The 24,947-nt window shown below is 45.5% G+C and overlaps 1 long non-coding RNA gene across 6 annotated transcripts; it reads left to right on the forward strand.

The window, feature by feature from the left end:
• Positions 1 to 392: 392 nt before the first annotated feature.
• On the forward strand, positions 393 to 24,815 carry LOC123159332 (uncharacterized). Of its 6 annotated transcripts, none has more exons than XR_006479636.1 (13): positions 393 to 3,149; positions 3,565 to 3,668; positions 3,781 to 3,810; positions 3,887 to 3,981; positions 4,066 to 4,165; positions 5,214 to 5,299; positions 5,444 to 5,512; positions 5,668 to 5,796; positions 5,884 to 5,998; positions 6,162 to 6,210; positions 6,297 to 6,363; positions 6,589 to 6,643; positions 24,757 to 24,815. It is a non-coding gene; the product is annotated as an uncharacterized lncRNA (long non-coding RNA). The 6 variants fall into 6 exon arrangements; XR_006479637.1 differs by lacking the exon at positions 24,757 to 24,815 and having other exon boundaries at positions 393 to 2,936; positions 3,050 to 3,149; positions 6,589 to 7,723; XR_006479638.1 differs by lacking the exon at positions 24,757 to 24,815 and having other exon boundaries at positions 5,206 to 5,299; positions 6,589 to 7,723.
• Positions 24,816 to 24,947: the final 132 nt, after the last annotated feature.

A 24,947-nucleotide genomic window follows, 5' to 3' on the forward strand; every position in this document is an offset into this window, starting at 1 on the left:
CTAGAAACCAAGGCCGGGCAGGGTCACCAGGACCCCCCTTGATCAGCTCGAGCTCCCGGGATCAGGGAGGTAACAACGTCAGGGAGCTTAAGGTAGACTCCGGCGATGAACGCCGAAACCCTAGGTTTTTTGCCTAGGGGAGTTCTCCCATTTTCTCTTCGTACGTTCCCGGCAAGCTTTACTATTAGGTAGAGATAAGACACAACACACAACCATACATGAGCAAATGGGCCGGTCCGCTCATGTGCGCCTGCTTGACCGATGGGCCGTGTGCCCGAACCGACCGACTCTGCACGCAACCGCCTCTGGCTCGAGCACCCGATCCTAATCCGAGGCTCCCAACGGTAATATTTCCGTGCCATGCCGCATTGCTGACCGACCGACCCCTCCTGTCTCGCCCACCCGTTCCGGATCCAGCTCCCGTCCTCCCACTCCCCCCTGATTTCCACCGCCCGCCGAAGCCGTCTCCGGCAAGGACCCGGCCGGCGACGCCGCCACTTCCCCGGCGGCCCACCCGCGGCCAGGCGCGCCCTTTCTTCCCTCCCCGCGCTCTGGCCGCGGCCGGTCTGCTCCTCCCCTCTTCGTCCGGGGACCCGGGTCATGCCTCTCGCCTCATCTCCTCGGGTCTGACTTGGATTCACTCGTCCTCGATTCGTCGTCCGTTTAGGTTTAGGGATAGAATCGCGCATGATTTGATTTTGCTCGTGCTCGGTTCGTCAACTCAGAATCGCGCCTGGTTTGATTTTGCTCGTCCTCACCGTCGTCCGCTTAGAGTCACGCCCGATTCGATTTTGTTCGTCCTCGCCGTCGTCCGTTTGGGGTCGCGCCCGGTTCGGTTTTGCTCGTCCTCGCCGTCGCTCGTTTGGGGTCGCGTCCGGTTTGGTTTTGCTCGTCCTCGCCGTCGCTCGTTTGGGGTCGCGTCCGGCTCGATTTTGCTCGTCTTCGCCGTCGTCCGTTTAGAGTCGCGCCTGATTCGATTTCGCACGCCCTCGCCGTTGTCCCGATGCGCGCGCGTGTTCTTGGCCCGTCTCGCCTCGTCGGGGGTCTCCGTCTCGTTTGCGAACTAGCAATTCTGTCTTTCTGCGTGCGCTTTTGTTATCCGAACTAGCAATCCTGGGTTTGGTGTTCGCGTCGGTTGCAGGAACGAACGGGTCTGGTTTCGGAATTGGATTACGGCCGGAGACGGGGAGCGATGTTCGTTTATCGTGCTAGTTCCGTCACCTGCGTTATTCTTAGTGATTTTCAGAACTCAAACGCATGCTGTCTTGTGATACTCTGTCAATTCTTGGCCCTCTGTCAGTTCTTGTTGGCCCTCTGTCAATTCTTGAGTTCCAGGGTCCGTTAATTCTTGACTTCTTGTGTTGTACCGACTAGGCGTATGTGTGCTCTGTCAGTTCTTGAGACGCTTGTTCTGATGGTGTATACTGTTTATGTTCTTTCCTATTTGTTTCTTTTTATCATGCTTTGCTTGTGTGTTACGAGCATAAAAGTTTTACAAGAGTGCAAACCATGTGGCCTGCTGCTTGACTAATCGAACACCTACTGCTGCTACTGTTGAACACCTGCTGCTTGACTAGTTTTACAAGAGTGCAAACCATATTCTTTTCTTCCTGATGTTGCTATTTCCATTGAAGTACTCATAGGAGTTCAGATGAGCTGCTGCTAGTTAGTTCCCCTTAGACTACATTCTAGATTGCATAGCATGCGTAACTCCAGAATTTATTTATCCGTGAAAGCACGCTCATCACATGTTTTTTTTATCAATGCTGCTAACTTCTGTCACGCCCCTTTCCTTTCGACAACAATTTCAACGAACCTATAACGTGGACATGTGCTACTTGTTTTCTTGTGATGATCCTGATCCAGTTGACTAGCCCAACTCTTATGTTCTGTCTGACATTTGTTAATCCCCAGTTAGTGTGCCTGAGAAATTATTGTTTGTCAAGTTAAATTTTATGGCATCAACTCGGTATTGTGATTAATAACCTAGTATTTGTTTAGTGTAGAAGTGGGCTTCTTTTTTCTTAAATTTTTTGTGATATACGTGTTTTCTTATGTCTTATGTGGATATCATATTCATTTTTTTTTGTATTACTAATGTCCAGTCAATGGAAAATGCTTTTCTTGCTTTGCCTAGACTTTGTGACAATTAACTTATAGTGCGATCATTGACCATTGAGGTTCTGACACCCTTTTCTGGATCATTGAGTACTTAATGTCGATTCTGAGTTTGTTGGATCATTCCACTTCTGCGTGTACTTAGGTTATCTGAGAGACACTCACGATCCTGTGTTTCGTGTTCATGGCGGAGCGATGACCGATTACGTTTCGTGTTCGCCGTTTGGTTTTGAATTTGGATTACGAAGACAGGGAGAGGCCAAAGCAAGGTCAGTTTATCGTGTTCGTTCAGATCGGTTCCTTGGTTTTGTCCCTGCGTTGTTCGTCAGCGATTTCCGGACCTCAAACACATGCACCCTTATGATACTCTGGTTTGGCTCGCTGGTCATTATGGATGTTTGTTACGGTTGTTCTTATGTTCTTGAATCACACATCTTATAAGCAGAGATGGGGTGATTCATTATGCTTGTTCTGATGGTTGCTTGTTTAGTGTTCTTTCCAATTGGGTTCTTCTTGTCATGCTTTGCTTATGTTCCCAATGTCTGTCTTTCCATATATGGGGATGCGTTCAGGGGTGCAAACCATGTAGGCCGTGGTGTGTTTTATACTAGCTATGGTGTGTTTTGTAATATCTGATGTGGAAGGTAGAAATATTGATATCACTTCTATGTTAGTATACTTGATATGGTGTGTTTTATTCAAGTTATTAACGACATCTCTTACAAATTTTCCTTGAGATACATGTTTATATGGCAGGAGTGATTGTCTTGACGGACAATCATCTATGCTAACTTGGTATTGATAGTTCCCGAGCATAGGTAACAGACCAGTACTTGTTTAGTGCAGACAACTGCCTATTCTATTTTCTAAACTTTTTTCTGATATGTGTGTTATGTGGATTCATATTCTAATGCTTTTCTAAGTATTTAAGGTACAAACATGTGGATCTGGACATGTCACATTTGCTCTTTATTGTGTTGCTAAGGACACTGAACGGCTTGGCTGGGCCACTGCATGGCTTGGCTAATCAGGTACACTTGATTTTATGTGTAGTTGATGTTCTCTGCCACATCATACTCAACTTGTGTTTGACAAATGGATCTCCTGGACCAAATTGTTCGTAATAAATGAAAAAATTGCAGAACTTGTGGCTGTGCTATTTACTGACTTGCTTTTGCACATGATGCTACGAAGAAGAAATACATACGTCCTGTTATTTTAAAGTGGCGTATTTACTGTTTCGATGCGCATAAACTGAGAATATTCACCATATACTGCAGGAAGTGTTGCTATGGATCACATCTGTAATGGAAGTAACATTACAACCGACCAACTAATTATCTCATTAAATATTCTTTAGTGACTTTGTGATTGACCTTGTTGTTATTATGTAGAGAAGTCTTGCAACATTCTTGATCTATAACCATGCTGGCTATCTAAATGCAGGTTGTGATGATTAGAGAGAAGCTTGCAGAACTGTATGAATTTGAACAATAATGGTCGAGAGCAGCACAAATGCTTAGTGGCATTGACTTACACTCAGGAACTAGGTAAAAGCCATCTTTTGTCTCTCTTTACATGTTATTGGATTTTCTAAGTCTGGGAAACCTGACCATCATCTTGAAAACCATGATGCTTGATGACACAAACAAATTATCCAAGTGTGTCCTGATTGCACGACTCTATTTGGAGGTTAGTCCTGTTTTAGCCTTTGTCGTCATTGCATTAGTCGTTGTCAGCTGGACTAATGTAGTTCTTCATTTTGTAGGATGATGATGCAGTGAATGCTGAAGCTTTTATCAACAAAGCCTCGATTTTGGTCACAAACACAACAACCAGAAAGTTCTGAACTTACAATACAAGGTTTCTTGGTTCAGAAACAGTTTAATAATCTATCTATCTACAACTAAGGACAAAAATTTAGTTCCATTCTTATATCTCTTGTAGGTCTACTATGTGAGAATTTTAGATCTAAAGGGTGAATTCTTGGAAGCTACACTTCGATACTATGGTATCTCTCAAATGAGCAACGCCAAATTGGGGATGAGTAAGGCTTACTCCATTCAGTTGTAGATTTGTTTCTCCCTTCTACAATTTACTCCTTTTTAATGTTCTGTCTTGTTTGGTTCTTTGTTGCCTTGCCGGTGTGGTGGTGCCTAATTTCTTTTTTACACACTTCAAATATTTCAATGTTTTGCTTACTGTATGTAGTAAATTACCCTACTTGATACTAATGTTTAAGTACTGCAGTGGTTATTAGCAAGTCGTATTTGGAACTGATATGGCCTCCATATTTTATTCTCAAAGATCTTGACGGAACATCGTTTCTGTATTTTCTCAAATAGATTGATGAAAATGCTCTTGAGCAAGCTCTTAGTGCTGCTGTAACATGCACAATATTGTAACTATTGAGAGGCACCCACTCTTGCCAACTTGAAATCAGTTTACTCATTCAAGTTGTGGAATTTCTATATAGCATTTTGAGTTTACTTCGGTCGTGCATTAGGTTTCTCTGTGTGCCCCTATTCTTGTGTGCAAGCGCTCCATTCTCTCTGTGTGTGTGTGTGTGTGTGTGTGTGTGTGTGACTTGATGGTGAATATGTGTGTGGCTTGACTTTGTGTGTGTGTGGCTTGATTGTGTGTGTGGCTTGACTCTGTGTGCGTGTGGCTTGACTGTGTGTGTGACTGTGTGGCTTGATGGTGAATATTGTGTGGCTTGACTCTGTGTGCGTGTGGCTTGACTGTGTGTGTGACTGTGTGGCTTGATGGTGAATATTGTGTGGCTTGACTGTGTGTATGACTGTGTGGCTTGATGGTGAATATGCGTGTGGCTTGACTCTGTGTGTGTGTGTGCGCGTGACTATTTGTAAATTGCATTTGTTTGATAGTGTGGCTTGTATGCTTTGCTTAATGTCTGCTTGTATAACTTGTGTTTTATGTCACGATTATTGCTTTGTTGTTTGGTGAATGTGAACAGACCTAGCACTATTCTTTTTTCTGAACTTTTTTGTGATTATGTCCTATGTGGATATCATATTCTTTTTTTATATTACTGTTGTCCCGTCACTGGAATAATACTTTTCTAAGTATTTAAGGTACAGACATTGGATCTGGACATGTCACATTGGCTCTTTATTGTGTTGCTAAGGACACTGATGGGTTAGATTTGCATACAATGCAGGTATGTTTACGTGCTTTACATTTTGCGATGCTGATGTCAAAACGTTTATTTAGCCAAATTTTGCTACTCCTGGGTAAATCTGTTTTTAGATGTGTCGTATCCATAACTAACTATTGCCACCTGATATTTGTGCTCAAAATGCAGTATCGACGAACAAAATGGTCTCATTGCAAGGTCACTACCTGGACGCATAGGCAAGCAATGTCAAGAGAGGTATTCTTTTGATTGTTTTATTTTCATGGTTCGCTTATTTTTTTTCCCTTTGTGCAAGACAATCAGGGGAATGTTTGCTAATTCAAAAACACACTGGTTACATAAATAGCTGATAGGTTATGAAGCTGATTTTGAATTCATACATAACATCTTAGGTGGCATAATCATCCGAATCCAGACATACAGAGAGATGCTTGGACTACTGAGGAGGAACATGCATTGATTAATGCGCATCGGGTATATGGGAATAAATGGGCAAAAATAGCAAATGTTCTTCCTAGAAGGTACTGCCTTGGTCCTCTTTGTTACCAGATTCCTAACATGAATGATGTAGCCCCTTCTTCTTCCTCACTCTTTCCTGAACATCGCAGGAGTGGGGTATTTCCAGTTGTGTAACTTCTATTTGTTATTCGTTCTTCTCACCTATAGCTAAAGTCAAAGACGACAAACCAGGTGAATTATTGGAGTTGCAAATACACAGAATCAGTAAGTTCCTATCCTTTCAAAAATGCTCAGAGTATGAATTTTGTACTGAATCATTGATTTCTTGATAACTTTGATATACACACAAGAATAATTACCTATGTTGTTATGATCATAAACTGATTTCCAAGTATATTTCACTCATATGTTGCTTATTACATCACAGGTCATCTTAATCTTCTTTTGTAAATATGACTGCTGGTGCTGCTGATAACGTAAGCTACTTTTCTTGCTTCAAGAATAATAGAAACATCATTTACATTGTGGAAACTCACATTTTAAGTTGCTCATGTCATTTCAGGCTATCCATCGGCTTTTAACTCATGAGAGGCAACCATAGTTGCCAACTTGAAACATATATCTTTTAGGTATGAATGGCTTACCTTAGCCAGAATTTCTAAACATATATCTTTTAGGTATGAATGGCTTACCTTAGCCAGAATTTCTATAAGAATGTTGCTCTAGCCTTGCTTTCTCTTGTAAGTAGAACAAGAACACATTTAGCATTTCTTTTTTGTCCATAGGCCTACAAACTTGTGGGTAATGATGAAGATAACCACTTAATCAGCCTCTAACCAGCTTCTTGTTTTCAGGAAGGAAGATCTGAATCAGCCTCACCCCTCGAGAGAAATCAGTTTAGTCATTCAGGTTCTGTAATTTCTTTATAGCTTTCTACTTTACTTTGGTCTTGCATGTATTTGCTTTCTGTTTGTGCCCTATTTATGTATGTTTGTTTTTGTTTCTTGTGTGCAAGCGCTCCATTCTGTGTGTCTGACTGTGTGTGGCCTGACTCTTGTGTGTGTGGCTTGACTGTCTGTGTTTGACTGTGTGTGACTGTGTGAATATTGTGCATTTGACTGTGATGTGTGACTATGTGTGTGTGTGTGTGTGTGACTGTGAATGTTGCATTTTGACTATGACTGTGTGTGTGATCTTGTGTGGCTTGTATGCTTTGCTGAATGATTGGTTGTTGTGGCTTAACACTGCCTTTGCCGGTCCCAAGCCCGGATGTGAAAATATGGAGGGAGTCTGTTTCTGTCCGTTTCTTGTGTCCAAGTGCTACATTGTGTGTGTGTGTGCGACTGTATGTGTGATGTGCATGTATCTATGTCAGTTTCTTGGTCTTTCTTGTGTGCAAGCGCTTGATTGTGTGTGCTTGTGTGACTGTGTGTGTATTGCATTTGCTTGATGGTGTGGCCTTGCTTTGCTGAATGATTGGTGTTGTATAACTTGTATTTTGTATTGTTGTGGTTTAACACTGTCTTTGCCGGTCCCAAACCCGGATGCGAAAATGTGGAGGGAGCCATAGTTACCTCCTTTGTATTGTTTAGTGTGGATAGACATTACTCTGTCCTAATTGAATAGTGAATCTTCACATAATGTCGTAGCATGTGATTCAAGCTCTGAAATGCATCCTTCCTTGCTATGAAAAATCTAGCAAGTGTAATTGCTGTTAGAATTTGTCCGGTCTCCTAAATTAATCTCCCTGGTTTCTTATATCTTTTCAGCACCGTTGTTCTTTTTTGCTAATCACTTATACGAAAAATCAGTCATCTGTTTGATCATGCACAAATCTCAACGTCGCATGTGTCCCTCATTTGTCTGTCACTCGCGAGTGCGTGTCGGATTTATTTGTCGTTGGGCTTTTTATTCAGGTTGTGGGTCGCCCACTCCTTGTTTGGAATCTGACCCGTTTGGGGGTGTCCTTTTCAGTTGCGTGTCATTTCTAAAGGGGGCGAGCGAGTGTGTGTGTGAGAGGGGGGGGGGGGGGGGGGGTGGGAGCTGACTTCGGCGTACGGCTAGCAAGGCACTGCTTAGGCAGTGGCGGAGACAGGGGGACCAGCAGGGGCCCTGGCCCCCCTTAACATCATCTATTTGCTGCATATTTTCTGATGAACAGTGCAAAATTAGTGATGTTTTGCTGCTAAATTGATGCTTTGGCCCTCCCCAATCAGTATTAAGAGCACTTGGCCCCCCTAATAGAATTTTTCTGGCTCCGCCACTGTGCGTAGGCTGGTGCGTAGCTGACTTCGGTGCACGGCCAGTAAGGCACCGTGTAGGCTAGTGCGTCCCCTTTTCCCCTCTTTGATTCAATTCATTTTCGAGGAAGAGCAGACACCTCATTCTTGTCCCTCCCCAATCAGTATTAAGAGCACTTGGCCCCCCTAATAGAATTTTTCTGGCTCTGCCACTGTGCGTAGGCTCGTGCGTAGCTGACTTCGGTGCATGGCCAGTAAGGCACCGTGTAGGCTAGTGCGTCCCCTTTTCTCCTCTTTGATTCAATTCATTTTCGAGGAAGAGCAGACACCTCATTCTTGTCCGAGAGCAAAGAACCCATTCTCCTCCGTGTTCGAGTGCAGCTGTTCAGGGTGATGGAGGAGAAATTGGTAGCCATCTAGCCCAACCTAGTGACCATGGCGGAGGGGGGGGGGGGGGGGGTTGAATATAATCGGTTTGTCTTCGTGTGTTCGCTTTTTTGGACAGTTTACGTTCTGTTCCTAACTTCCTGTGTCTGCTATTTGTTCACCCCCTCACTCGAGAATAGCATATGAATTATTTGTTTTGAATTTCACATGAGATCACTTTGGTCAATGATGTAAAATTGAGTTATTGCTCACCGGTTCTACCAAGGGGGGTTCTGCCAGCATGTGTTTTATTGGGTCGAAAGTGGTGGTGTTTTTTCTGACATTTCTATTAGTTCAGTGTCTATTTTGTGCCGTGTAAATGCTCTTCATTAGCACGAGGGATAATGGACCTTCTATGCAGATTTTTGGAACACGGTTCGTTGAATATACTAGCCAAAGGGCCCGTGCACTGTAACGAAAAAACATAATCTTCAATGGTCATGACCATATTTTGTGGCATCACCGAGATACACTATCACTCTAAATTTCATGAAATCATGAACAATTTTTGAAATCATGAACATTTTTTAAACTCTTGAACATATTTGAAGTCGTGAACATATTTGAAATTTGGGAACACTTATACAAATTTGTGAACATTTTCTAAAAGCAGAACAATTTTTGAATTCATGAACATTTGTACTATTTGCAAACATTTTCTATTCAATCTTGTACCTTTTTAAAATAATTTTGTTGAACCGGCAAACATTTTCTAGAATGGTCCAACAGTTTTTGGATACTGGTGGAACAATTTTTGAAATTCATGAACATTTTTTTGATCTAACAATTTTTTTTGAAATGCATGACCATTTTTTGAATCGGCGAACATTTTATAAATGAATAAAATATTTTGTAAGTCACGAACATTTTTTGAATTTTTATGATTTTTCCGTTCATGAACATTTTTTAAATTGGTGAAATTTTGTTCAGTTTCATTAAATTTTTTAAAACACGATAATTAAAACAATCATGTACATTTTTTGATTTCACGAGAATTTGTTTTTAAAATTTAGACATTTTTTGAAAAAGAAATCATTTTTTACAAAACCGTGGACATTTTTTGATCCATAAACATTTTATTATTTAATAAAAAATTGTCTCACTTTTTTTATTTTCAGGAATTTATTGAAGCCCCAAATTATGTAGAGTAGAAAAAAAGAAAATGGAAAGAAAAATAAAAAAATAAGAAAACGAAATTTAAAAATGAGGTCGCCCAGACATGGGTCGGGCCAAATTGGCATGTTGCGTCTTCTCCCAACGTGCAGGGCGTAGTATAGGAGGTCCATACTGCATGGGCCGGCCCAGGCGAGGGATCCCCCTGTGTAAAATATTTTTTTTCACTTATAGATGACATTGGTGAGTAATATTTTGTAACTTTGGGGACAATTTTTGTGACGTACCACGAGAAGCAATAGCCCCTTTATTATTATTAGACTAGCTATGTTCAGCAATAGGGTATTTGTATTTTTCTCCGGATGCTTCTGCTAAATATTTCATTATCACCTAGGTAATTAATGTTTTTTCATGTAGATAGCCCTAGGTGTTTCATGTAGACTGCAAATAAAAAATTTAGGTGGATGTTAATAGGATTCAATGTTAATTCTGTCCAATGGTTATCAATATTTTTATCTTCATTTGCGCTAACATATAAACATAATTTGGTATAATTCTGTTCACTGAATGTCCAGTCTTCCTTTTTATCAGCTCATTGTGTAGTTTTTTTCTTGTGGAAATGAATGCTTCTTTTTGTTTTATTTTATTTTATTAATTATTAGTCATGTCTTTGAGTCATCTGTCAGTTCCTTGCAATCTTCCATTTTGCCATTATTCTTTTAAGTCATTGCATTATTCATCAGTTATCTTTAGTCAAATTGAAACCCTCATTAGTTAGTCCAGTCATCTCAGCCTAGTGGCATCGAACTGCATGCGTGAATGTAGTGCAAGCACCGACAGTAGGTTGTCGTTTATCTGGCAAAAAGACAAGTGTTGGCAACAAGCAAGCTTCTATGAGGTTGAGACAAGAAACTAGTATTATAGCCGCACGCGAGGACTAATTAAGACTAGCATTTGTAGCTTATATATTGATTCAGTTGCTTGTTGTAATCTGAAGGAAGAATTTGTGAACATAGTGGCAGTGAGTTAGTTGTTTATGGGCAGGAGCCACTTTTACTCATGTCTTGGCTGTGCCTACTCTACTTAGAGAAGAGAAGAGAAGAGAAGAGCAGAGAAGAGGAGGAGCAGCCAAACACATCCTTAACATTCTTAGAAATAACTCGTACTAGCAAGATGTTCTTAGAGTGTTGTGATTCTCATATAAGGTGAATTTTTTGCTCTTTGTATTTGGCCACTAATGCCACTGAGAGCGGCTAACTTGTTTGGAAAGCATAAGCACCTAGTGTAAATTCTGAACCGCATTAGGTCAATTTTAGAAAAGAAATGCCTTGGTTGCCCATCTGTGTTTCCAATAGATTCAGTGTGAGCTTGGTGTGTCCAAGAACATTTGCAAACGCAGCGGCAACGACGAGAATGAACAATCTTTAATAGCCGACAAGAATATAAATGTCAAGAAACTATATTCAGAAGCAGCCAAGCCGTCTAAAGTAGACATCAATTATATTGACTACCAATGGATAAAATGTTGTTATAGTATTAGATAAAATGGATAAAGTTACACCCCCTTCGTACAAAAAATCACGCCGTAGTGGCATTTTTGCGACCCCCTCCCCGGCGATAGAGCACCCCTACTCAGCTCCCCCGGCTCTCCTCCTCATGGCCACCCCTGGCCGCCTTTCCTTCTTGCCACCGCTTCCCCGTCCCATACTGTTGGGGATATAACTATTTGTGTAAGCCGCCCAGGAGGGGCCGGGTTACGCAAAGAGACTCATCAGAGAGAAGCCCAAGGCCAAGCATGAAGATAGCGGTTCAAGATGGGCTTAAGGCCCGCTGGCGACTCAAGGCCCGTTGTAGTAAACCGCTGTAAGGATATTACTTGTATCATAAGGTAGACTTAACTAGTCATCGAGCCGGACATTGTTTATAAGCCGGCCGGGACTCTGTAAGCCGCAGTGCGTCCACCCGTGTATATAAGGGGACGACCCGCTGGCGGCTTAGGGCAAGAAACAACTCATCGAGAACCAGGCGTAGCGTGTCTCGCTCCCTGGTCATCGAAACATCAATACCAGCCCAACTAGATGTAGGCCTTACCTTCACCGTAAGGGGCCGAACTAGTATAAACCCTCCCGTGTCCTTTGTCCCGATTTAACCCCTTCAAGCTTCCTCGTTGCGATGGCTCCACAACTAAGTCCTTTCACGAGGACATCTGACGTGAAAATTCCATGACAGTTGGCGCCCACCATGGGGTCAGCGCATGGTGGATTTGAGTTCTTGAAGGGCAACTTCGAAGGGCTCAAGGGATACGTGGTGGGCCGGATGACCAAGAGTCGTCGCGGCAAGATCTACATCGACGACGAAGGCTGGGGTCCCGACGCTGGCTCAATTGAGTACGGATATCGGGTCCCCTTCGGCGGAATCCATGTCTTCATCGGCCGGATCGGTGAGCCGGGCCCTGAGCCGGACAACTGCACCGACCTCGTCGAGACGGCTCAGCGTGCAAGGAAGACCCGGACTCAACTGTCTTAAGACGTGCCTTCGTGGGCTGCATCCACGGAGAGGAACTTCCTAAAAGATCTGAAGATGGGGGTGAGACGGTTGTCCTCTCAGACAGTGACTCGTCCATCGGCTCAACAGATTCGTTGTATCAGGTGCATGACGGCGCGCTCGGGGGCTGTTTCGATGGTAGCAGTATTCCGGACCCCTGTGAGCCACCAAGATGGGCAGGGATCTTCATGGCTGGAACTCAGCTTGGTGCAAACTCTACAACTGCGACAGCGATTACATCCGGGTTAGGAGCAGGCGGGGCAGGCGGCCCCGTGCGCCCATCGGCTCAGGTGCTGATGGACCTCATGGACAAGCTTACGGCCCTGTTAACTACTACGGTTATTCCTGCAGACAAAGACGAGCATGATGCAGCCGTAGCACAGGTGCGTGAAGAGATAGCTCAGGCCAAGGAGGCCTTGGCAGCTGAGGATGCTAGACTAGCTACAGAGCGGGCGGCTCTCGACGCCCGGGCACAGCGCTTGCAGTCAGAAGCTTACCAGCTCACCATGAGTTTAAACGCATCCAATGAGGTAATGAGGAGAAGACATCAGAAGACTCAGTCTCGGTTACCTCCGAATTACGATCCTCGGGTTCTTTTTGCTACACCCGGAGCCGGACCAAGTAACCCGGAGGCCAATCAGTTTATGACAGCCGGAACAGAAGGGCCGACTCAGCCTCGGGAGATGGCACCACCTCATGTGAGCATGCCACCGCCGCGTTATGTGCCGGTTCCACCGGGTCACTTTTCCAACCCCATGGAGAACTTAATTGCAGCTTCAGCACGTTTGGCGGCTCTTCCTATGGAGGGTGATGACCCGGCGGTAGTAGAGACCCGGAGAGTCAGAGAGCTCCTCCAGACGGCCTTAGCTCAGCAGGAGACCTATTCTTACAGCCGGGACAGGATTCATTCAACTCCCCCGCCCTGGTTAGCACCACCTCGCCAGAACCAGAGCCCGAGTTACAGCAGGCACATGGAGTCGGAAGCTTTGTCAAGCAACACCCAACGCCGTAACCAGCCCGGTGGCTATAACCCGGTGCAAGATCGAATACGTCAGGAGGACGAGCGGGCGGCTCAGGCGGCGGCTCAACAGATGGCACATCAAGATTTTCCAGAGTATCCCACAACTTCTGTTGAGGCGGGTGTCGCCACTAGAACCGGTGGTGTTCCTTGTCTGGTTCCGGCTTTACGTAATGTGCGGTTGCCCAAAGACTTCAAGGGACCTCGAAAGGTGCCGAATTACACGGCCGACTTGCAGCCCGGAGCATGGATTGAGAGTTATGAGATGGCCATGGAGCTGTTGGAAGTTAGTGACGCGGCGATGGCTAAGTATTTCACCATGATGCTAGATGGAACGGCTCGGTCTTGGTTAAAGGGCCTGCCACCCAATTCCATTGGTTCATGGGGGGAGTTAAAGGCCCGGTTCATTCAGAACTTCAAGGACACCTGTAAGCAATCAATGTCGATTGTGGACCTGACGGATTGCAAGCAGGAGGAAGGTGAGTCCACCACCCATTGGGTACGCCGGGTCAAGGAGATCATTCATTCCTCCGACAAGATGGATGCCGGTTCTGCAGTCCTTATGTTGGAGAAAAATTGCCGCTTTGAGCCGCTGAGACAGAAGCTGGGGCGCCTTAAACGTGACCTCACGGATATGGGTACGCTGATGGCGGCTTTAGTCAAATATGCCGATTCTGATAGTACCAAGGATCCCGTGTCTGACGATGAGAAGACAGGGAAGGGAAAAAGGAACGGCAATGGAAAGGGTCAGCAGCATAACCCGGGGAATCAAGGCGGCAATAAGCGTAAGGCGGATGGCAACCCGGAGTTTGTGGCCAATGCCAACGCACGAGGTAACAACAAGAGATATAAGGGTAAGCCGCCTCGGTCCGGCGGGTCAGGCCCATCTCTTGAGCAGCTACTCAATGAGCCCTGCCCGAAGCACGGCACCCGGGAGCACCCCGCCACCCACCTATGGAAGGATTGTGCGATCATGAAGGCATTTAAAAATTCCAACACCTTCGATGGCAGTCACGGATCTGGCGGCGGCTCAGGGGCTGGCGGCTTTCATGGCCCGGGCGGTGGCTCAAATTCCGGTTTTCAGGGGAATTCAGGTGGTAATAATCAGCAGCAGTCTGGTCAAGGAGGGCAGCAGCAGCAGCAGTCGGGTTACCAAAGCCATCCAAAGCAGTTGAGTGGTGGACAGTATCACGTGTTTACCACTAGCTTGTGCAAACGTGACCAAAAGGTTCATAAGAGGGCCGTAATTCTGTTGAGCCGGCAATTCCTCGTTATTTGAGGTGGTCAGAGCAGCCGATTATATGGAGTAGAGAGGATCACCCTCCGCGGGTCGATAATCCGGGTCAGTTAGCCTTGGTGGTGGCACCCCAGGTTGGTGGGTATAAGTTCACTAAGGTACTCATGGATGGCGGTAGCAGTATCAATATCCTCTACTATGAGACCTTTCAGCGCATGGGGTTGACTGAGAAGAATTTGAGAACATCCAACACTGTTTTCCATGGGGTGGTTCCGGGTAAATCGGCCTACCCAGTTGGCAAGATTGAGCTGGAGGTGGCCTTCGGAGACGAACATGATTCCAGGGCTGAGAAGTTAACGTTTGAGGTGGTCAAAATCAGGAGTCCATATCATGCTCTGTTTGGGCGGCCGGCTTACGCCAAGTTCATGGCCCGGCCGTGTTATGTTTATTTGCAGCTCAAGATGCCGGGTCACAAGGGCACCATCACTGTGCATGGAAGTCGGAAGGTGGCCCTGGAATGTGAAGAAGGTGACGCGGCTTATGCTGAGTCGGCCTGTGCGGCCGAAGAGCTCAAATTTTATCAAGACAATGTTGACCCGGCGGACATGACCTCCCTCAAGAAACCAACTACTGAGCATGACCCAGCGTTGAAGTTTAAATCAGCCGCTGAGACAAAGCTTGTTGACTTTACCCCAGGAGATGCCTCTAAACAGTTCAGTATCAGTGCCAATTTGGATCCCAAATAGGAAAGCGCGCTCATCGAGTTCATCCGTGAGAACCGGGACATCTTTGCATGGAAACCTTCTGACATGCCGGGTGTACCGAGGGAACTCGCTGAGCACACTCTCAATATTGATCCGAAGTATAAGCTGGCCAGGCAGTTTCTCCGACGGTTCAACGAGGAGAGACGGAAGGCTATTGGGGAAGAGGTGGCCCGGCTCTTAGCGGCCGGGTTTATTGTGGAAGTTTTTCACCCAGAGTGGTTGGCTAACCCGGTGCTTGTCCTCAAGAAGAACGGCACTTGGCGGATGTGTGTGGATTACACGGATTTAAACAAAGCTTGTCCGGCTGATCCCTTTGCCCTCCCCCGTATTGATCAGATTATTGATGCTACGGCGGGTTGTGAACGTTTGAGTTTTTTGGATGCTTACTCAGGTTATCATCGGATCAAAATGGCAGTTAAGGACCACGAGAAGACGGCTTTCATCACTCCGTTTGGAGCCTTCTGCTATGTATCTATGCCATTTGGACTCAAAAGTGCCCAGGCGACTTATCAGCGGTGTGTGTAGAACTGTTTGCACGATCAAATTGGGCGTAATGTTCATGCTTATGTGGATGACATTGTGGTGAAGTCCAGAGAAAAGGAAACCTTGATATCGGATTTGAAAGAGACCTTTGATAATCACCGGGTCTACAAGATGATGCTTAACCCGGCCAAGTGTGTATTTGGTGTACCTGCAGGCAAGCTTTTGGGTTTTCTGGTATCAAACAGAGGCATTGAAGCTAACCCGGAGAAGATTCAGGCAATTACCTCTCTGGCTAAACCGGCGTGCATCAATGATGTTCAGCGATTGGCGGGTCGCGTCGCCGCTTTAAGCCGGTTCATAAGCCGGTTAGGTGAGAAGGCCCTACCGCTGTATCAAATGATGAAGAAGGCAGACACTTTTGTCTGGAGTGATGTCGCTGATGCTGCTTTTGAGGACTTGAAAAGACAATTGTCTGAATCGCTGGTTCACGCGGCTCCAATTGATAAAGAGCCTTTGTTGTTATATGTGGCTGCCAATTCACGAGCCGTCAGCGTTGCCATTGTGGTGGAGCGTAAGGAGGCTGGCAAGGAGTATCCGGTTCAGCGGCCGGTTTATTATGTCAGTGAGGTACTCATTGAGTCTAAGCAAAGGTATCCACATTGGCAGAAACTCGTTTATGGAGTGTTTATAGCCAACAGGAAGTTGAAGCAGTACTTTCAAAGTCATCCTATAACTGTGGTAAGTTCAGCCCCTCTGGGAGACATCATCCAGAATAGGGAGGCCACAGGACGAGTCGCCAAGTGGGCTATTGAGCTTGGGCCTCATGGTTTGAAGTACATGCCTCGGACTGCTATTAAGTCTCAGGCCTTGGTGGACTTTATCAATGATTGGACAGAGTTGCAGGCACCTGAGGAGAAGCCAGATAACACATATTGGACTATCCACTTTGACGGGTCCAGGCAGCTAGAAGGCTCGGGGGCTGGAGTGGTCTTAACTTCCCCTCGAGGTGACAAATTTCGTTATGTACTCCGGCTTATGTTCCCATGTACTAACAATGCAGCTGAGTACGAGGCCTTACTTCATGGTCTTCGGATGGCCAAGGAAATGAGCTTAAGCCGGGTAAGGTGCCTGGGCGACTCAGATCTCGTTGCTCAGCAGGTGTCAGGCAAGTGGGATTCTAAGTATCCTCTCATGGCGGCCTATCGACGTGAAGTAGATGTTGTGGCTGGACATTTCAAGGGTTATCAAGTGGAGCACATTGATCGAAGGAAGAACGAGGCGGCTGATGCCTTAAGCCGGCTCGGATCTCAACGTAAGCCGGTGCCACCTAACACCTTTCTTGATGTTTTGCATAACCCTTCTGTCAAGGTGCCTACCGAGGAAGAACTAGCGGTGCCAGACCCGGAGGCACAACTGGTGGCGGCTCTTCATGTCATCCCGGATTGGACAGTGCCTTATTTGGCTTACATGACCCGGGGTGAGTTACCTGAGGATGAGACCTTGGCAAGACAAATTGTTAGGCGTTCCAAGTCCATGACGATTGTTAATGGTGAGTTACACCATCTAAGTGTCACTGGGGCTTTTCAACGCTGTGTGTCGCCTGCAGAAGGCCAAGAAATACTCCGTGAGATCCATGAAGGGGATTGTGGCCATCATGCCGGGTCAAAATCTCTCGTAGCCAAAGCTTTCCGTCATGGTTTCTATTGGCTGACGGCTCATGCTGATGCGGAGGATTTGGTCAGCAAATGTGATGGTTGTCAAAAGTTCTCATGACGAGCTCATGTGCCGGCTCAAGAATTGCGGATGATCCCAATCACTTGGACGTTTGTGGTCTGGGGGCTTGACATGGTTGGACCTTTCAAAAGGTCTAAGGATAAAAAGACACATCTGCTGGTGGCAGTAGACAAGTTTACCAAGTGGGTCGAGGCAGAGCCGGTCAGTAAGTGTGATGCAGCCACAGTGGTTCAGTTCATAAAAAAGGTGATTTTTCGTTTTGGCTTCCCACATAGCATCATAACTGACAATGGCACTAATCTCTCTAAAGGTGCCATGGAAGAGTTCTGTCAAAGAGAACATATCCGGCTTGATGTTTCGGTTGTTGCTCATCCACAGTCCAATGGTCAGGCATAAAGAGCTAATCAAGAGATCCTTAGAGGCATCAAGCCCCGGCTTTTAGTCCCTTTACAACGGACTCCGGGTTGCTGGGTAGAGGAGTTACCCTCCGTGTTATGGAGCATCAACACTACGCCTAACAGATCTACGGGATACACACCTTTCTTCATGGTCTATGGAGCAGAGGCAGTCCTGCCAAGTGACATACGACATGACTCGCCCCGTGTGGCGGCTTACGTTGAGGCGGATAATGAAAAGGCTCGACAGGAGGCACTTGACCTATTGGATGAGGAGCGAGACTTGGCAATAGCCCGATCGGCGATTTACCAGCACGACCTGCACCGCTATCAGAGCCGTCGGGTTAGGAGCAGAGCCTTTCAGGAAGGCGACTTGGTGCTCCGGCTCATCCAGGATCAATCTGACATGCACAAGCTATCTCCGCCTTGGGAAGGACCCTTTGTGGTCAGCAAGAATCTAAACAACGGGTCATACTACCTCATTGATGTTCGAGAGCACAAGGACTCACATAAATCGGAGGAGGAGACTCGCCGGCCGTGGAATATTGCTCATCTGCGGCCTTACTATACTTAAAGCCTTCGGCTCTTAAGATGTATATACGTTTTCCGATGTACATATTATATAAAGCAATAAAGCAGGACCTCTGTCCTTTTTTCCCATAAAGATTGTGTTTATGTCTTCTTTATCAGGTGATGGGCACTGCCAACAGGGACCGGATCATATTTGAATCCGGCTTTCCCTTTGGTCCGGCTTATGATCATATCTGAATCTAGCTGTGGTCACTTGGGGGCTTCCTGTTCAAACATAGGTCGTATTCGAACCAAAGAGAACATAGCTGTCGATACCCACTTGATCGGCATACTGCCAAACCTACTTGGGGGCTTCTTGATCATATTTGAATCACAGCTTAACCCCTTTGGGTCTGACGTGGATCGTATTCGAATCAGCGTCATTAAACAACTTTTATGGTCACTTGGGGGCTTCCTGTTCAAACATAGGTCGTATTCGAACCAAAGAGAACATAGCTGTCGATACCCACTTGATCGGCATCGCCAAAGCCACTGGGGGCTATATGATCGTATCTGAATCTTAGCTTAACCCCTTTGGAACGGTTCTCTGATCGTATTCGAATCAGGAGCCTGTGATCATTGCTTTAACTATATTTGAACCTTCTTGAGGAGATGAGTCTTGGTCCTTCCGGTTCAGTATTGACTACCCCAAGTCTTACAAGTGTCAGGTACATATGAACCGGGAAGGTTACCAAGGGGTTCACAGGTATGTTATTGCAAGTATAAGTATTCATAAATCGGTCTGTACATGATGTTTTTTGTACTATGTTCCGGGTTATCAATACTTTGTAAGCCCCTGGCGCAGTAAACCGCCCAAGAAAGTTTTGTTTGCTTTATGTGCCGAGTAAGGTAGGAAAATTTAACTTCAAGGGAGCAAACAATCAATATAAGCTGGGAAATATAGGCTAATGACGGCTTATGAAATCATTACAGCGCCATAAAACATGCACGAAGGCATGGCAAACATTGAGAAGTTTTTACAAGACTCCCCGAGTCTGAATAAGTGAAGCATCATTTGGGCAAAAGGTAAGACGCCTGGCAGCTCACTCCTTTGGCGGGCTTGATGGCTCCGGGTTATCCTTCTCCGCCTCTCCGTCGGTTGCTTTGTCCTGGAAGGTGGACGAGGCCCAGTCAATGCCGCTTAAAGCTTCAAATTCAGCATCCTCATCTATTAAACCGGCCGGGTCCACTTCAGGGGCAAATGTATGCTTACGCATTGGAGGGATCAGGCTGATTTCATCATATGGAGCATTTGGGATTCTCCGGTTTTCACTGTCATAAGCCGGTGCATACTTGCTAAGATCTGTGTCATTTCCAATAAGGGTCGCCACGGGACGTATGGCTTTGACACAGGCGTTGAAGTCATGGTCGTCAAAGGCAGTACTGTCCTCCTTCAGACTTGGGTATCCAAGGGCAAGGTCGGCCGGGTCTAGTTCTAGGAGCCATGCTTTACCCCGACTCAATGCGGCTACGGCTCCGGCTCTTGAGGACGCCCGCCTTAGATCTTGGATCCGCTGAGGAAGAAAAGCGAGGCTCTTCAATACGTCTTGCAGAAGGCGGGGATGTGGAGTTGATAAAGCTACAACGGCCAAGGCACGTTGTGACCCGGTGTACAGCTGCTCCACAAGGGTGTAAACCGCCTTGAGCTTGATCAGCATGTTTTGCTTGAGGTTGGTACTCCTGGGGCCTGTATGGTCACAAGCATAACAATAAGCCGGAGATAATCATCACAATAAATCCTTGAAGATTACAATGTTTAAGGTTTTTTGGAGGGACTTACCGAAGATGGCTGAGACCATTTGGGATATCTGCCGCTTTAAGTCGGACAGTTCGGTTATTGCCTCTGCAAGAGATGCTTCTGCCGTTTCGGCCCGAGTCACTAATGTAGCCCTCTCATCAACCCAAGCTTGTTTCTCCGACTCAAAATTTTTCTTCAATTTTTCTTGTTCAGAGATGCTGAATTCAAACTTGGAGTTTGCTTTTTGAGTTTCAAGCTCTTGAAGCTTCAGCTGGCTCTTCAGGTCAGCAATCTCCGATTCAAATTGACTTATGGTAGCCTGTATTGGCACGAAATTATGGTAAGGATCATGATAAGGTAACAGTCAAGTCCCAAACATTTTACAAGTAAAGATATTTGGCACTTGGGGGCTAATGTATGCTCAAAGAATTTTTTAACTTATTTGCCAAGCCATATATACTAAAGTCTCAAGCATTTTACAAGTAAAGATACTTGACACTTGGGGACTAATGTGTCAATTCAAAGTTTCATGCTATCACCGGGTTAAATGTATTTACTTTAAACCGGACATACTAACAGTAAATAGATTTCTAAGTCTATAGCATATTCATTCATAAGCAATAGACTTGGGGGCTGGTACAGTAAATAAGGTTCAGGAAAAGCTAAAGGTATACCTCAGATTTATGTTGTATTTGCTTCACCATGTCAATTTCCAGGTCACGGCTATTGTGCACTTGGTTCAGATAGCCCGAGACTATATCACCAATGCTTAGGTGAGTATAATTAGTGATGGCCTGTTTGGCTTTCCGATGTTGAGCAAACTCCTCCTTGGCAGTGCATTGAGCAAGAACAATAGGCTGGCCCGGCGCAACATATTGGCTTTTCAGAAACTCAACCTCTGGATCAGTCGTCTTGGCCGGGCTAGGAATTTCCGGGTTATCAGAATTGTGGACAACGTCTTCTGCAGGCGGGTCAGAGGTTGACACTGGAATATCAAGAGCCGGTTCAGGCGGTGGCTGATGAGTGGAGCCGTCGGGAACGGATGAGTCAATTGCCGGTTCAGGAACCACCGGGTCTTGGGACGGCTTATTCTTCTTTGCCCTCTTGCTAGGCTTCACTTGCAAGCTGTCAATCAAACTGGAAGGATGAGTATCAATGTATAAGTATGGAAAGACTTACAGTAAGAAAGGTTGCATTACCCGGGAGCTGTTTTAAAAACCGGCATGTTTGATTGCATCGACTCGTCGGAAGACGGAGAAGCATCCTGATAATTGGAGTCAGATGAATTGAGAGGTTGGCAAATTAGACCCGCCAAAGGAAAAGCAGAATGTAAGTTGGAGGTAACCTCGGATCGACGCTTGCTGGTTACATCAGGTAAGCCGGAGGAGAGTTCGGCGTCTTGAGTAGCCCGAGTTTGCCTCCAGTTCTCAAGTTGTTGTTGCTTCAAAAGAAATTGAGGATCTTGGTAAGCTAGAGGATGTGAAAATCTTACTTTCCGGGTCACCCTTCGGAGTTTTTGTGTTGGCAAAGACTCTGAGTCGGAGGAGATTATAGTTACCTCTTCTTCAACTGCTTGACTGTTCCCCGTATCCTCCTAAAAGGATAGAATGTCAGTAAAATAGCAACAACGGAGTTAAGAAAATTAAAGAATTACCTCTTCATCATCCGAAGAAGTATCATCCAATTTGAGCAAGTCGGAAGCGCTGGGTTTCTTCTTCCTTGAGGTTCCCGTCTTGGCAGTTTTTCTTTCAGTTTTCTTGGATGCCCTGGCTTGCTTGGCGGCCTCGTGGTCATACTTGACCTTCCAGAAATTGTCATCGGCCTGTGGAAAAAGATAAGGAATCATAAATACAAGAAGGCATAACATGTTAAAGTGTATTTTTGAAGATTGATAACTCACCGCAGGGGCCGGGTTCTTCTTGCAGAAGGGCAGTAAGCCAAAGGCATTACTGGTCACAGTACCCTCCTTCAACAGAGATTGGACTGTAGCATCTATAACATCATCTGGGAGATCATCAGGACTTTGACGCATTGGGTCATCCTTTTCGCCTGTGTAGGTGCACATTAAGCCAGAGCGGCGGCTTAATGGTAATATCCGCCAGGTGACCCAGACTCGAACCAGATCGATGCCGTTTAACCCGTTCTCTAGAAGAGCTTTGATCTTCCTGATGGTGGGGTTGAGGTGCAGGCGCTCAACAGTGGATAACTTATCTGCCAACGGATGATTAGATTCGAGGCGCAGGGCGTGAAAGCCGGGCAGGGGCTTCTCATCAGCCGGTGAGGTATCTTGACAATAGAACCATGTTTGGTTCCAAGACTTTGGGTGACTCGGCAGCTCAGCATAAGGAAAAAGGCAATCTCTCCGTCGCTGGATTGAGATGCCGCCAAGCTCAAGACTCGGCCCGTTGGCACGTTCATTTTGCCGGTTCATGTAGAAAAGTTCCCTGAACAATGGCGGACTTGGCTCTTCTCCCAGGTATACCTCGCAGAAGACTTGGAAATTGCAAATATTTGACACGGAGTTGGGTCCAATGTCTTGATGTCTAAGATCAAAGAAATTCAAAACCTCCCTGAAGAATTTTGAACCAGGAGGAGCAAATCCCCGGCTCATGTGATCCGTAAAAACTACTACCTCCCCATCTTTGGGTTGAGGTATTTCTTCAGACGGGTTAGGGACACGATAAGACATGACCTCCCTCTTTGGCAGATGGCCGGACTTCACAAACTCGGCAAGTTTACTTTTCGTCACTGTGGATGGAACCCAATTGCAAGTCCCAGGGGCTTTGGCCGCCTTAGGAGCCATGACGACAGTGGCCTACGACACAATAGAAAGCTCCGGTTCAACTTTAACCCGGGAAAAATATTCAAAGTGGCGACTTATAGAAAGGGGCCTAATGATATAAGGATGTCTATGCAAACAATATTTAAGCCACTACAGGTGTCAAAGAGCAGTTAAACATATTCGGCTGAGGCAGTTTTTACTTCCGGATGACACAAACAGGTTTTACAAGTTGCTGTTATTATTATGGATCAAACAGCTGTTCGAAAAAGAAAATCTTCTAGACCTAGAACTGGCGCAGATGAAGTTCAAAGGCTCGAACAAGGCTTCTATGCGGCAGCAAGGGATCTACTTGCACTTAAAATGGGTGCGAAACAGCTAGCGCATCAGTTTTCTATCGTTTGTGATATCAAAAAGACGGTGGTGAGCAAATCTATGAGGGGTTCCTAATGAGCAATGAAGAACACCGAAGAACTTCGAAGGTCCTAATGCGGATCTGAGGAGCGAGGAAGAAGAACTCACAGATGAGGAGACGTTGCAGAGGTTTGTCGTCGATCTCTGGTCAAGGTCAGGTTGATGCAGTGGCCTGAGTCGATGAAGACGAGGGAGTCGGCGGCGACAGCGGCGGAGCTCGAGTGGCAGAGAGGAGAGGAAGAAGATGACTGGGGAAGACCTAGGTCGCCCTATTTATAAGAGAAGAACGACCGAGAGGGCGCGAAAAACGAGGAGATAACATTTATTATCCAGCGGCTCTGGCGCCTCGATTCTCGGGATGGCCAGTAAAGACAGAGATCTGTTGAAAGATTCGACGGAATAAAATATGAGTTAAAAGAAAGGATGACGTCACACCGGGTTAAGACGGATCCAGAAGATGACGTCATGGCGGGTTAAAGAAACCCTTCGCATAGTCAAGAAGGCTGAAGATTTAATTCTTTAAAAATATTTTAGATTGACATGAACAGGTTCAAATCAATCTGGGGCCTAATGTTGGGGATATAACTATTTGTGTAAGCCGCCCAGGAGGGGCCGGGTTATGCAAAGAGACTCATCAGAGAGAAGCCCAAAGCCAAGCATGAAGATAGCGGTTCAAGATGGGCTTAAGGCCCGCTAGCGACTCAAGGCCCGTTGTAGTAAACCGCTGTAAGGATATTACTTGTATCATAAGGTAGACTTAACTAGTCACCGAGCAGGACATTGTTTATAAGCCGACCGGGACTCTGTAAGCCGCAGGGCGTCCACCCGTGTATATAAGGGGACGACCCGCTGGCGGCTTAGGGCAAGAAACAACTCATCGAGAACCAGGCATAGCGTGTCTTGCTCCCTGGTCATCGAAACATCAATACCAACCCAACTAGACGTAGGCCTTACCTTCACCGTAAGGGGCCGAACTAGTATAAACCCTCCCGTGTCCTTTGTCCCGATTTAACCCCTTCAAGCTTCCTAGTTGGGATGGCTCCACAACTAAGTCCTTTCACGAGGACATCTGACGTGACAATTCTACGACACATACCAATTGAAAGCTCGCTGCCCCCTACTTGCAGATTTAGTCAAAAAGAAGATTCTCTACACGAGTTCTCTATAGATGAAACAAAAGTTCAGTTAAACAGAAGATTAAAGTGATGGCGCGATAGATGGTTTAGGTTTTTTTGGAACATTGCAAGTTTTAGGAATAGATGCTTTATCTTCTTTTCAAGATGAACTTTTGCTTCAAAAACATTGTAAGCTTCAATGAAAGCTAAACTTGAAATGAAACTTTTGTTCGAATGAAACTTGCAATGTTCCTCCACAAGATTTACTAAACGGTTGTTGCAAAAAACATACCAGCTAAATTGAAGTTCAGTCAAACAATAGATCACTCGCAACGAAAGATTTTGTCATCCTATTCACTGAATCAAGTTTCATGCAGAAGATTTCTCCGTTCATGCAAACAAATTTCAAGCAGGATTATATTGATTCTTTCCTTTGTTCATGCTATTCACAGAGTGCTATAACTGAATCTACAATGTCAGACTCCGGCATCATTGATGCAAGAAGTTCTTGGAGTGGATGATACATCTCCAATGTATCTATAATTTTTTTATTGTTTCATGCTATTATAGTATTAATTTTGGATGTTATATGCTATTTATATCATTTTTGGGACTAACCTAGTAACCTAGCGCCTAGTGCCAG

The sequence above is a fragment of the Triticum aestivum genome, chromosome 7B (assembly GCF_018294505.1).
Source record: "Triticum aestivum cultivar Chinese Spring chromosome 7B, IWGSC CS RefSeq v2.1, whole genome shotgun sequence".
NCBI lineage: Eukaryota > Viridiplantae > Streptophyta > Magnoliopsida > Poales > Poaceae > Triticum > Triticum aestivum.